The 12,376-nt window shown below is 39.1% G+C and overlaps 1 protein-coding gene and 1 non-coding gene across 19 annotated transcripts in view; both read right to left on the bottom strand.

Annotated features, from left to right (window-relative positions):
* The window catches only part of MYT1L (myelin transcription factor 1 like), a 383,510-nt gene that overhangs the window by 209,684 nt on the left and 161,450 nt on the right, over window positions 1-12,376 (bottom strand). The gene's annotated exons all lie outside the window — the stretch shown is intronic.
* On the bottom strand, window positions 11,283-11,450 carry LOC115649525. The gene has a single exon (XR_003999850.1). It is a non-coding gene; the product is annotated as a U1 spliceosomal RNA (small nuclear RNA).

Here is a 12,376-nt window from a genome sequence, read left to right as displayed (position 1 = left end):
AAGCAATCATACCTTTGTAATGGTCCGAGTGGTAAAATGGACACTTCATGAGCAGACCACATAAAAGTAAGCCAACAGATCCGCCAATGAGCCAGGATTTAGCAACAGGTCTGAAAGATCCTTTGTGTATGCAATGGAAAACACCTGGGACAATCGTAGACTGAGGGTAAACAGTGACACAAGAGTGTGCCTCTCCCCCACAAAGCCATCTAGTACTTGCCACTTGCTGCCTCTAATCCAAATACCATCTTTCAATTGCCCACTTCATTTCAGGTGGTCTCCCATAACGTGTTTATCCCTTATACTTAACAATCTGTCCCAACTTCTTTTTAGCTCAGACACTCTGGTTTCCTTCTCTATACATAAAGAACTTCTCAGTGAAGCTGGAAAGCTTGTACCTTCCACCAACAGAAATTGGACCAATAAAAGATATTATCTCACCAATCTTGCCACTCTCATAGACCTGCTCTAGGTTGACTTGACAATTTATGCTGCATAATGGATCGTGAAAGATTACATTTCAACCACTGTACCTACCCCCAAATATAATCATTCTCTTTATTATCTGAGTGACAACTACACATACTCCCCTATAAAGTAAACTCACAGTGATAAGATAAATTTACTTACAGTCTTCCCCAAATCTCAAACTAACAGCTGTGTCTTCAGCTAGACACTCAAAATAGACTCAAACCTACTGTATTCCATTAAACCTTTTACTGTATACGTTTGTATTTAAAAATATCTCTGCCTCCTTTTCATGAAGGATATTCCATATGTTTAAGGAAGATAGCTTGAGAGGATATCCAAGACAGAATAATACACAATACTGTGGATCACTCCCACATGTAAGAAGTGGTGATTCCACTTTCACTGAATTTATTTAGGAATATTTTATTTGTACATATACACACATCTGTAGTTATATATCTCATTCACATATATTTACACAGCTTTTATTAATTCTTCATAGATTATATATATTTCGCATAATTTATGATTTCTGCACAAGTTTTAAATATATTCTACATAATTAATAAATTATTTATATATAGCTATAGCACATACATCTGTATATTTACAAAACAGCCTATTCATCAATTGTAGGAACATTTTATACACAATGGTAGCTGCAAAATAGGAACAAAGCAATTGCCATTCTGATCAGGCTAAGTCCATTTAGTCCGGCATCTGCTATCCATTAGTAACCATTATTAGAGCTCCATGTCTGTGAAACAGAAATCCTCTGTGATTTCAGTAGTGGGCAATGTGGCTGGCCTGGGATTCCCCCTCCCTGCCTCAGCCAGAGTGGTGGCGGGCCTCCTCGGGCTCCTCCCCCGGCAGTGGACGGAGCGGCAGTGGAGCTTCCCCTTCGGCAGCAGGATCCCCCAAGATTCAGTCATGAGTATCTTTAGTAAAAGTCATTGGGCCGTAATATTTTGTTTTTTGCCTGTGTTCTGGGTAGTCTTGTTATCCATATAAATGTCTGATATCTCTGAATTTTGGTAACTGATTTGTCTAAATGAAATCCAGTGACAACGAGTTTCACAAATTAAGAGTTGTGTGGAGAAGTATTTAGTTTTGTCAGTTTTAAATTTTCCACCTTTCAATTTCATTCATAGATCCCAAGACCAGAAGGGACAATCTGTGATCATCTACTTTGACGTCCTGCGGAGCACAGGTAATAAAATTTCCTCAAAATAATTCCTAGAGCACATCTTTTAGAAAAAAAATCTGATCTTGATTTAAAAATTGTCAGTGATGGAGAATCCACCATCACCCTTGGTAAAGTATTCCTAAGCTTTTTATTCTCATTGTTAAAAATGTATGCCTTATTTCCTGTCTGCATTTGTCTAGCTTCAAATTCAGCCCCATTGGATCATGTCATAAGTCTCTCTACTAGACTGAAGAGCCCATTATTAAATATTTGCTCCCCTTATAGACTGTAATCAAGCTCCTTGACTTTACAGTTGTAAGCCATGTTTTCTATTATTGTTTCCTCTAACTAACATTCATGCTATGTCTAAAACTTTTACTTCCTTTATATTCAATTTTAGGTCCTTTCTTACTAACCTTGTAACTTTATTGATATCAAGTTTAGTGTCATTATGTCAGTTTTTGATACCGTATCTGCTCATTGGATGTTGAACCTAATTATACTGTTGTCACTATTGCTGAGAGGCTCAGCTACTTTCAATTTCTGAATTAACTGCTGTATGTTTCTTAAGGACGAAGAGGAGAACAGCCTTTCCTCTTGTGTGTTCTAAAACTAGTGGTTCCAAAAAGCAATCACTTAAAGTGTCAAGAAATTGCTTCTTTAAACTTTGCCTAATGTGTCATTAGACCAGTATATATGTGGGTAGTTGAAGTCCCCCGTTGTTGCAATTTTGTTAGACTTTGCTGTCTCTTTGATCTCTTTCAATATTGTGCATTCAATTTCCTTTTCTTAATCGAGAAGCCTATAGTATAGCCCACTAATATATTTACATTCTTACAGCTTGAGATATGTATTCATACAGATTTGATTGTGTAGTCTTCACCGAGAGTTTTTATCTTGCTAGATTCTCTAGAATCCTTTAGATACAGTGCTGCTCCCCCACCTCTTCAGCCTAGTCTAGCCTATATAGCTTATAGAAAGGTATTATAGTATGCCTTTCCATTATCTTTGATAGATGTCTATCTGACTGATGTGCTTCTCAGCTCCAGTTAGTTTTCCCACAATACCCAGTTAAACACTCAACCAAAATTTTGTTAATTTAACATGCCAGCAATCTGGTTCCACTTTGATTAAGGACTCCATCCTTTTTGCAGGGAATGTCTCGTCTCCAAAATTTTTCCCCAGTGTCTAATAATTTTAAATCCCTCCTCTTTACACCTTTTTAATCTAAACCACGCATTGAGACCCTGAAGTTCTCCCTGCCAAGCTGGACCTGGATATAGAAAGAAAGCATTGCAGAGATGACTACCATAGAAGCCTTGGAGTCTAACTTTAATTTCCAAGATACCTCTCTCACATCTCCCCATGTCATGCTACAAATATGCACCAGAACCATAGGCTCCTCCTCAACTCCCACTAGAAGTTTGTCTAAGTATTTCATGATATTCACCACCTCTGCAATGAGCATGCATGCCTACAAATCGTTCTCAAAATCCCCTACCCAAATATGTATACTCCCAACTATAACCCCTTCCCCTGAAGTGATATTCTTGGTGTGTGAGGACTTATCAGCCTCCTCTATCTCAGACAGAAGATGGAGTATGTTCCATCATTCCAACTAGGTGCTCTTCCATCATAAGACTGGCTTCTTCAACTAGAAGATAATAAAAGTCATCATTTTCCAATTGCTACCATAGTTATCTCATAATTTAAATATAGGAAAATGCTGCAGTACCTATAATACCAATCTCCTGGAACTGGAAGGGACCTTGAAAGGTCATTGAGTCCAGCCCCCTGCCTTCACTAGCAGGACCAATTTTTGCCCCAGATCCAAAGTGGCCCCCTCAAAGATTGAACTCACAACCCTGGGTTTAGAAGGCCAATGCTCAAACCACTGAGCTATCCCTCCCCCCAAAACCAGTTAGCGATATATATGTGTGTGTGTGTGTATGCACAGTGTTCAGTTTTATACATGTTTCAAGTACATAGGCAGGCAGCTGTAAAATACTGTTAAATGTAATGTGTATCCTGAAAGAAAGACTGGCACTTAACTAGTAAATGTTGGGGGAGGAGAGGTGTCTGAGTGGGAAAAAGAAAAAGACAGAACCAAGGAACCACAGGTGCTGAGGCCAGTATCACACACGGAATGGAGATGGAAGATGAACTGAGCTCCCAGAGGTAACCAGGCTTTGTAATCTGCCCAGTGTTGAGCTGAGTGCTGGGGTCATTGAGAAATTCCAGAGACATTATCCACAGACTAAATGGCAAAAAAACCAACCAAACAAACAAACAAAAAAAAAATCCCCATGAGATCAAAACCTAAGACCAGCTGCCAAATCCAAAACCACAGAATACTCATCAATAATACTGGCCAGGAATTTTCTGTTCAATTTTTCAATAAAAATTATTTAATAAAATTGTGGTTTCTTCAAAATTATTTTTTCCATGGGAAAACTGGGTTTCTGAGTATTGCTGAATTTTTCCAATTTTTTTATTATTATTATTTTTGGGAAATATTTTGGTGGATCCAAATTAAAACCTTTTACTTTGTCAAATGAAATAAAAATATTTTATTTCAGGCCAGCTTGACATTGAATTCTGTCCACGTGAGCTGCTATAGTGCCTCATGAGAGGTGTAGTTCTAGTCCTCTGGCTTATCTTTCATGGTGTATCTTGGGAGTACTATGACTCCAACGCATCATGGAAGACGAAGTCTGATCAGGGATCCTGACCCATGCAGGAAATTGGATGTATGAGGCACCTCTATGACAACCTGCATGAGGCACCACAGTAGCTCGGTGCTGAACTGCCAGACCAAAACGGTTCAATATCGGAAGGTCAAAACGTTCTGTTTACATTAAAAATAAAGAAACAAAAATTTCTGACCTTTTCAAATCAGAAATTGTTGGAACTTTCCATTCCACAAAACATTTTGGTGTTTAGACTTTTTGTCCAGATTTGGGGCAAAAAACTGTTGTTTAATATTGGAATTTCTAACAGGACAGAAAATATTATTTTTAATCACCTTTACTTGTCAGCCAGTGCCCACCAGGGCCAGAATCTATCTGACCACTACCATCATCAATGAAAAATGCACAGGGTGTTACATTAAGTTAATGAAGTTGGACAGGCCTCTGACCATGCTTCCTCTCTTGTACAGTCTTTGGTTTAATCAGATATGTCTATATATAAATTCATAACTTTGCTAGGCACTAAAAATCATGGACTCTATAAAGACACTGGATTTATGGCTCATTACACAATCCTCCTTTCTTCTATCACTGCACAGATGTTACCTGCCCATTTCACCTTGATTGGTCTCTATCACCTCCTTATGCTTAACAATCTGTTCCATCTTGTATTTAACTGTGACACTCTGAGTACATTTTCCTGAAGAAGAAATATGTGGAGACCAAAAGCTTGTCTCAGAAGTTTGTCCAATAAAAGATATTACTTTACCCACCTTGTCTCTCTAAGATATATCAGGAATTTGTGCCTCTGCACTATCCAACCCCACTTTACCCAGACAAGACATCAGAAATGAGGAAGATGTCTCAGAATAATCGTGAGTACAGATCGAGGTTTCCCAATGCAACCCTCTAGAAAGCAGAAGTAGTGGGGTGGGCAAACCCCCTTAGTATACTTCTGGAGTAGGAGGGGGACGAAGGAGACACAACCAAAGATGGAAAAAACTTGTGTGTAATTACACTGCTCTACAGCCAACATGTTTCTGAAATAAATGTAGTCCAACTTTACTAATTCTGGGTCACTGAGAACAAAAATGATGCTTAAAATTGTTGATTGACTCTAGTTTTCAAAATATGCTATTGGGTCAGTATATATGACCCTTGACTTGAGAATGGCGGAGGATAAGTGAGTTATAAAGGGAAGGGATCTCAATTTAAACCAGAAATGACTAAAACACATCTCTGACTGGATCTATGAATAAATCTATGACTGGGTTTGGACAGTGCTTGCTTTTTAGGCAAAACAATGAATGATGCAATCTGAAGCTGGTGTTGCGTCATACATGATATGAATTGCATCATGTTATTCCTAGAAGTCATGGATGATGCAATCATAACGAAGCTTACATCACTCTGCTGAACAAATTGCCCTATATCAGCTCTAGAAATCATACAGTGTCGTGCTCTCTTATTTGTCAGTGTTTGATTTTGCAAAGAGACACATTTCTGTCTAGCCAAAGTGAGCAGAGATGCCTCGTACTTATGTGAACAGTGCAGATAACTTCTGCTATGTTTGTGGTGAAGTGACTTTTGCATCACAAAAGCGCAGTATAACCACTATGGTTAAGAAAGTCTATCACCTTTATTTTGGGTGCAAAACTGGAGATCAGGACAAGAGGTGGGCCCCACACATATCCTGCAACACTTGTGCAACAAATCTTCGCCAGTGGTTGAACAGGAAAAGGAAATCTATGCCTTTTGCAGTGCCAATGATTTGGAGAGAGCCAACAGATCATACCAGCAATTGTTACTTCTGCATGGTGCCTCCAGTTGGGAAAGGTGTGTCAAAGAAGAAAAAGTGGACTGTGCATTATCCAAACATTCCATCAGCTATACGCCCAGTACCCCATGGAGAAGGACTGCCGGTTCCTGATGCACCAGAATCACTCTCACTTGAGTCAGACGAGGAAGAGGAAGACGATGAAACTTCTGGTCCTGAACCATCAATGTCACAGGACCCACATTTTCTCCCATCCTCCTCCTCTGAACCACACCTCATAACACAAGGTGAACTGAATAACCTTGTCAGGGATTTGGAACTACCCAAGAGTAAGGCAGAGCTGTTGGGCTCCAGACTACAGCAGTGGAATCTCCTGGCAGGCTATCAGGGCAAATGGAGCCCATCAATGCTTGCAGACTATTGCTGGACAGTGACAAGAGATGCTCCATTTCATGAATACAAGAGACAAGCCAAGAAGCGCCGAGTAGACACTGAATAGGACTAAACTATGTACATAATAGTTCTTTGCCTTTTGTTTCATAATACATTTGATTTATAGAACCCTTTTGCTGATTTGTAAAGTGTTACATAAACAGGACAGGTGAAATATTATCATGTAAAGCAACCATAAACACATGAAAAGACCTAGGTTTACAATTTATGATTAAAACTCTACTATCTACACAATATACATAGACATAAAATGTAAAACTTAAATATCTTAGAAACAGTAGCCAATCCGTTGTTTTGTCATATTTGAATTCAGCACATCAAAATACATAATAAATATCACATTTTATCTCTGAAGCAGATGACTTCTCAAAAATTGTAGACCAGTGTTACCCTTCCCTGGTCCCAGGCTGTATTTGGGTTGTAGGAATTAGACCATATGGGCATGAACAGGGCCCTGTGAATAACCCAACTTTGAGGATACAAATAGCTGTGTAATTACCTATTTTCAAGATGCCACAGAATCTCCTAAAATGAGTGGGAAAGGAGTTCTGCTTTCCCTAGCACCTTAACTCTCCATGTCAGCAACCTCCCCCCCTCCCCTAGCTTATGAGCTGTGCAGCAGGCAAAAGTGGGTGCCATGCAAAGCTACTGATTTGCATAGTTTTAGAGCTCCCATCTAGCAGCAGTTCCCATACCAGCTACTTCCTCCTCCAAGCTTCCACTCCGGTTCCTCCAATTTCCCTGCTGATTGTCTCTCTCTGTTTTTGTCCCAAGGCTCAGCTGCTATCAGTTAACAATGCCACATAAGTCCCAGTTTGTTTAATAATTTCATGCAGCTCTGCTACATAAATTTGGGGGCTGTGCTGGATAATTTACGTCTAATCTATTGCACCATGCACAGGGCTTGACAGAGACTTCGGTTCTCACAGAAATGTGAGTTAGAAATGATGAGTAGGGCATATGACTTTTGGAGCCCACAGTATCCAGTGTGGTCCAGCAGCAAACTAGAGTCAGCAGTGTCAAAAAAAAAGGATTTTGCACTAATTGTCTGGTTTAGAAATACTGCAGCAAATGTATCTCTGGTATATCTCATTTTAGTTACACGAGGGATAACCCTTTTTTGTCATCAGCAGTTAGCATTCTCTGTTCATAGGTACACAGAGATGTCATGTATTATACCTCAAAGAGTTAGCAGAGCTAAGGTGAAGGCTGAAGTTCAGGAAGGTAGCCTGCAGAGTGCTCCTGGTCATTGTTCTCTCTAATTTTTTAACAAGCTCAACAACTGGCGATTCCAGATGAGCACCCTAATTTTGGTACTTAGCATTAAAAGAAGTACTCTAAAAATTTCACACCTCTGCAGTCTGCCCCAGATTTTCTCTCCTACCTTCCATGAGGTGATCTTGGCATCCCCTGCCAGCTCCTATTATTTCAATCGGTTGTTCCAGAAACCATGATTCCTGTCACTGCCTAAGAAGAGCTGCTGCTTCTCGCAGGGAAAGGTTTCTCAATCTCTCTCTCTTTTTCATTTTCTCTCTCTTTCTGTCTGTCTCTCCCTACCCCCCATGTCTTTTCATCTCATCTCTGCTTTCTGTCTCTCCTCCTGCTGTCCTCTTCCATTTTATGCTGCCTTTTTACTCTCCTCTTCCTGATATCGGTCTTCTACTTCTTCCTTTGCTCTTAAATTTTCCCTCCCTTTTCACCCATTAAGCTTACCTCTCCATCCCTTCGTTCTTTCTTCCTACCCCTTGCTCTCACCTCCTCTTTCTTTTCCTTATTCTTTTATTTTTGTTCTTCTTACCCTTCCTTCTCCTCTATCCATGCTACAGCTGGTCAGCCAGGTATTTATTTCATAAGGGTGTTGCTGTAACCCACTGTTCAACATGTGTTGTGTCCCCCTTCTAGACTGAGTTAGGTATAATCGATGGCTAGAGACTTAGAGCTTGATCCAATTCCCATTGTACTCAGTGGGAATCTTCTATTTCACCTGGAAGCTGGACCATGTCCTCAGTCCTTTAGTTCAAGTTGTCAGGGGTCATGTTAGTTTTGGAGGTCCTGATAACCACCAAGATGATACTTGTTACATTGGCATCAAGCCTCTCTTTATAATGGTTCCCATTAAAAAGTCAACATTTGCTAACAGTTACCACAGTTATTTCCTACTCTATGCTTTGTTATTTCAAATATCACGTGTGATAACTGCAAGAAAACACTAATCTTTTAATGGTGAACATTTTATCTTCACACAATATGAAACAATATAGGAACATGTCAAGCAAAATATCAAACAGATTGAATTGGTATTATTTCCACTAATCATTAGAATTTTTGACAATATTAATATATTTATTGCATAACTGTGGGGAAATGTTATGCCATTTTCTGTTCTTGTAACAATTTTTGTCACAAAAATGAATTATCACCACAATTTAATGGCTGGCATCTCTCTCTGTCTCTGATAACATATTCTGGCTCCTATGACAAAAATTAGAACAAGAATGAGAAAATGGCATGAAGTTAATCCATTATTTGTAAGATTGATTGTAGCAAGAACAGGAAATTGCAAGTATTACATCACCTTGCAGAACATTATGGTGGTTCCAAGTCTGTGATTGTTTAATACTTTGACAAGAGGAAATACATTCTAAGGCCTGATCCTGAAAACACTTTTGCACATGCTCAATTTTACTACTCTGAGTAGTACCATTAAAATCAAATAAAATCAGTAAAGTTAAGCATGCACATAAGTGTTTGCAGGATCAGAGCTTAAGTCACTTGAAAAAATAACTCCCTAAACAGACAAGATATGCAAAAATATTTATTCCACTTTTACATCCTTTTTTTATTATTTTGTGTTTGTAGGCAGTGATCCCAATTTACTAGACAATGGTAATCCCAGATGCACCAGTTTACAATAAATTGAGCCTTATTTAGCATCTATAAATTCCATTGACTTAAGTGGGAGTTACACGAGTCGAGCCACTCCAGAATTGGGCCATCAGACCTTGTTTGTCTGTTACCTGCTATTCAAGTGCGTGTGCTTTACACCCAAAGAGAAGCTTAATCTGCTCCCAAACCCCTGTCATCTGAAACTCCACTACAGATCAGAACCTGCATCATTTAACAGATGTGCAGCACCAAGATTAATCATCATGAGCCTGATCCTGCAAGAAGTTAACCACCCTCAACTGCCCATAGGACTGAGTCCTAAGGGAGTAAGAAGTAATCTAAACTAAAAGTCACAAGAACCTGAAAGACTAATATTGATCCATACACCAAGAGTAGAGAGACATTACTTTAAACTTGAGTGGGGTATTTCGTACTTGTTTTTGGAATTGCTGTTTTCTTGGAAAAATCTTTACCAATCTCCATTTAGAAAAAGGTTGTTTATACTAAGTCTTTGGGAGTGAGAAAGAAGAAACCTGTCAATTATCTACCATTGTATTACTGCTGCCTGTATTGTTTTGGCCTAAATCAAGTGAGTGTTAACACAGCTTGTTTACATTAGCAAATATACTTATTTGGTCACAGCTATTCAATGCTTCTTATAAATAAATAATCATTTACAGCAAGCATATATTCAAGTAGAAAAGATAGTAAAATAACTTTATATTATTTTTACTATGCAATGGCTAGTGCCCTAACCAACCTGTTCTTTTATTAATAAGTGAACACCTCTCATTCCGAGTGTGCAGAGGCAAATATTTTTAAAGCTAAGCACACAACAGCTTTGCAAATGCTTTTTGAACAGAACTTCTCAGCATACTTCTCAGCAGAGGTAAAACTGGCTAGAATAATTGCTTTTATCGATCTGGGTAATTAATCTTATATGCTTATCACCATGGTATCTGAACACATATGATAAAACCATCCTATCTAATGAAGAGAATGTATATCATATAGATTGATATTACACATTTTAAATCATGTATGTGGGTTAGAATCTCAGTGTTTCGACTGGGAATTAAGCAGTTAACATCAACAGAGAAAGATCTAAAGAGGAGACACAGAACAGCAAAAGTGAAGCCTGCTAGGCTGCCTCTTTGAACCCCCTTAAGGACTCTGCAGTATTGCCATCACTCCAGAGTTTAATTTGGGCACATTCTGAAAGTCTAATAGTCTTCTTCAGGGAATCAACTCCTGACCATCATAAATTCTAACACTCTTGCTTTGCCTTGGCTATGTTTGATGTTTTTATTTTCTTTATGGGAGATGTGGGTCGTTTAATTGACTCAAGATAATGTCTTAGCAATCATACAAATGCATTGTTAGTACCTGGTGAAATCTTGTTATAGATTAGGTTGAAACCCTATTGAGGTTGATAGGTATGACCTCACACTTCAGTTAACATAATTGTAAATATAAGAGACACCTAAGACAAAAGGTATGTGTGATGAACCCACCCAGAAGCTTTGGGGCTAAGTACTGCTTTGGGTAGGTATGTGAAAAAGTGTGAGAAAACACACAGATACTAAAGTCACAAACAAGAAAGAGGAAAAGAGGCAAGAAAAGCCAGGCAGGAGCTGTAAGCACAGTGACCCTGGAAAAAGGGAGAGAGTGTGCTTTAGGATTGGGTTTTCACTAGAACAGGGTTTCTCAAACAGGGATCGCCACATCTGCAGGGAAAGCTCCTGGCGGGCCGGCCCAGTGTGTTTACCTTCATGAAGTGGCTGCAGAGACACAGCACATTGAGAGCCTGAGCATGGGGCTGGAGGAAATATGAATGCAGTCCCCGACTACCACAAACTATGCTGTCAAGTTTCCCACATTTGGGGAAATCAAAAGAGTCAGCACAGCCCAAGGGCAATGGATAAGCCTCACCCCAGGGAAACCCCCTTGGTGATGATGGTATTTCCCCTGAGCTACAAATTAATATCTAACTTGCTGTATTAATACTATTACCTCTCAATCTCTTTCAAATTCTCAGCTTTCTCCTTTTCATTCAGGACTGGTTTACACTACAAAGTTAAGTCGGCTCAATGACATCAATCAAAGCTGTGAAAAATTCCATGTTCTGTGCAATGTTGTTAAAATGACCTAAGCCCCAAGTGCAGATACCATTAGGTCAACAGAAGAATTCTTCCATCAATCTAATGGTTATAGTACAGCCTCTTGGACAGATGGATTCACTACAGCGATGGAAGAACCCCTTCCATTGCTGTTATGCCAACACTACAGTGCTACAGCGATGCAGCTGCAGTGCTGTAGCTGTCCTGCTACAGCATTTCTAGCGTAGATAGTTTCTGAGTTGCATGTAAGTAAGTCAGGACAGAATTTGTCCCAGTATTAGCAGTAATGTAGTCAGCTACAACAGCTGGTATATTATAAGCTGCAGTGTTTTAATATCACTTCTAGAAATACCAGACAGTGTTTCTAGAAGGCTGCAATGGCTCACAGGTAGGATGGGTATCCAAACCATTTCACCTTTTTGAATATCTTCAAAACTTGATAGTCATAGTTTGGAATTCCAGTTCTGTCCAACATTATTGACAGCTTTAACTCAACATTTCTTCAGTTCCATTGGTTTACATAAGATTTTTGGGAGCCAGATCCTCAAATGGCATAAGCTCCACTGGAGACATGCTCTTCAATTCAGCTATGACAGTTCATGGCAGCTGAAGATATGGTCTTCAATATTATATTAATTTTGGGTATTGCCTATTTATTTTGACACTGAAAAAAGTTAGTCTTTTCATAGTGCGTGAAAGTCAATGAGAGTTCTCAATGAACATTTACAGTAAGGAATGGCTCATATTTTGTAGCTGCTACTGTGTATTTTGTAAATAGGACATTGCATAGAAA

This window comes from Gopherus evgoodei, chromosome 3 (assembly GCF_007399415.2).
Source record: "Gopherus evgoodei ecotype Sinaloan lineage chromosome 3, rGopEvg1_v1.p, whole genome shotgun sequence".
Lineage (NCBI taxonomy): Eukaryota > Metazoa > Chordata > Testudines > Testudinidae > Gopherus > Gopherus evgoodei.
This window is presented reverse-complemented; position numbering and strand designations above follow the sequence as displayed.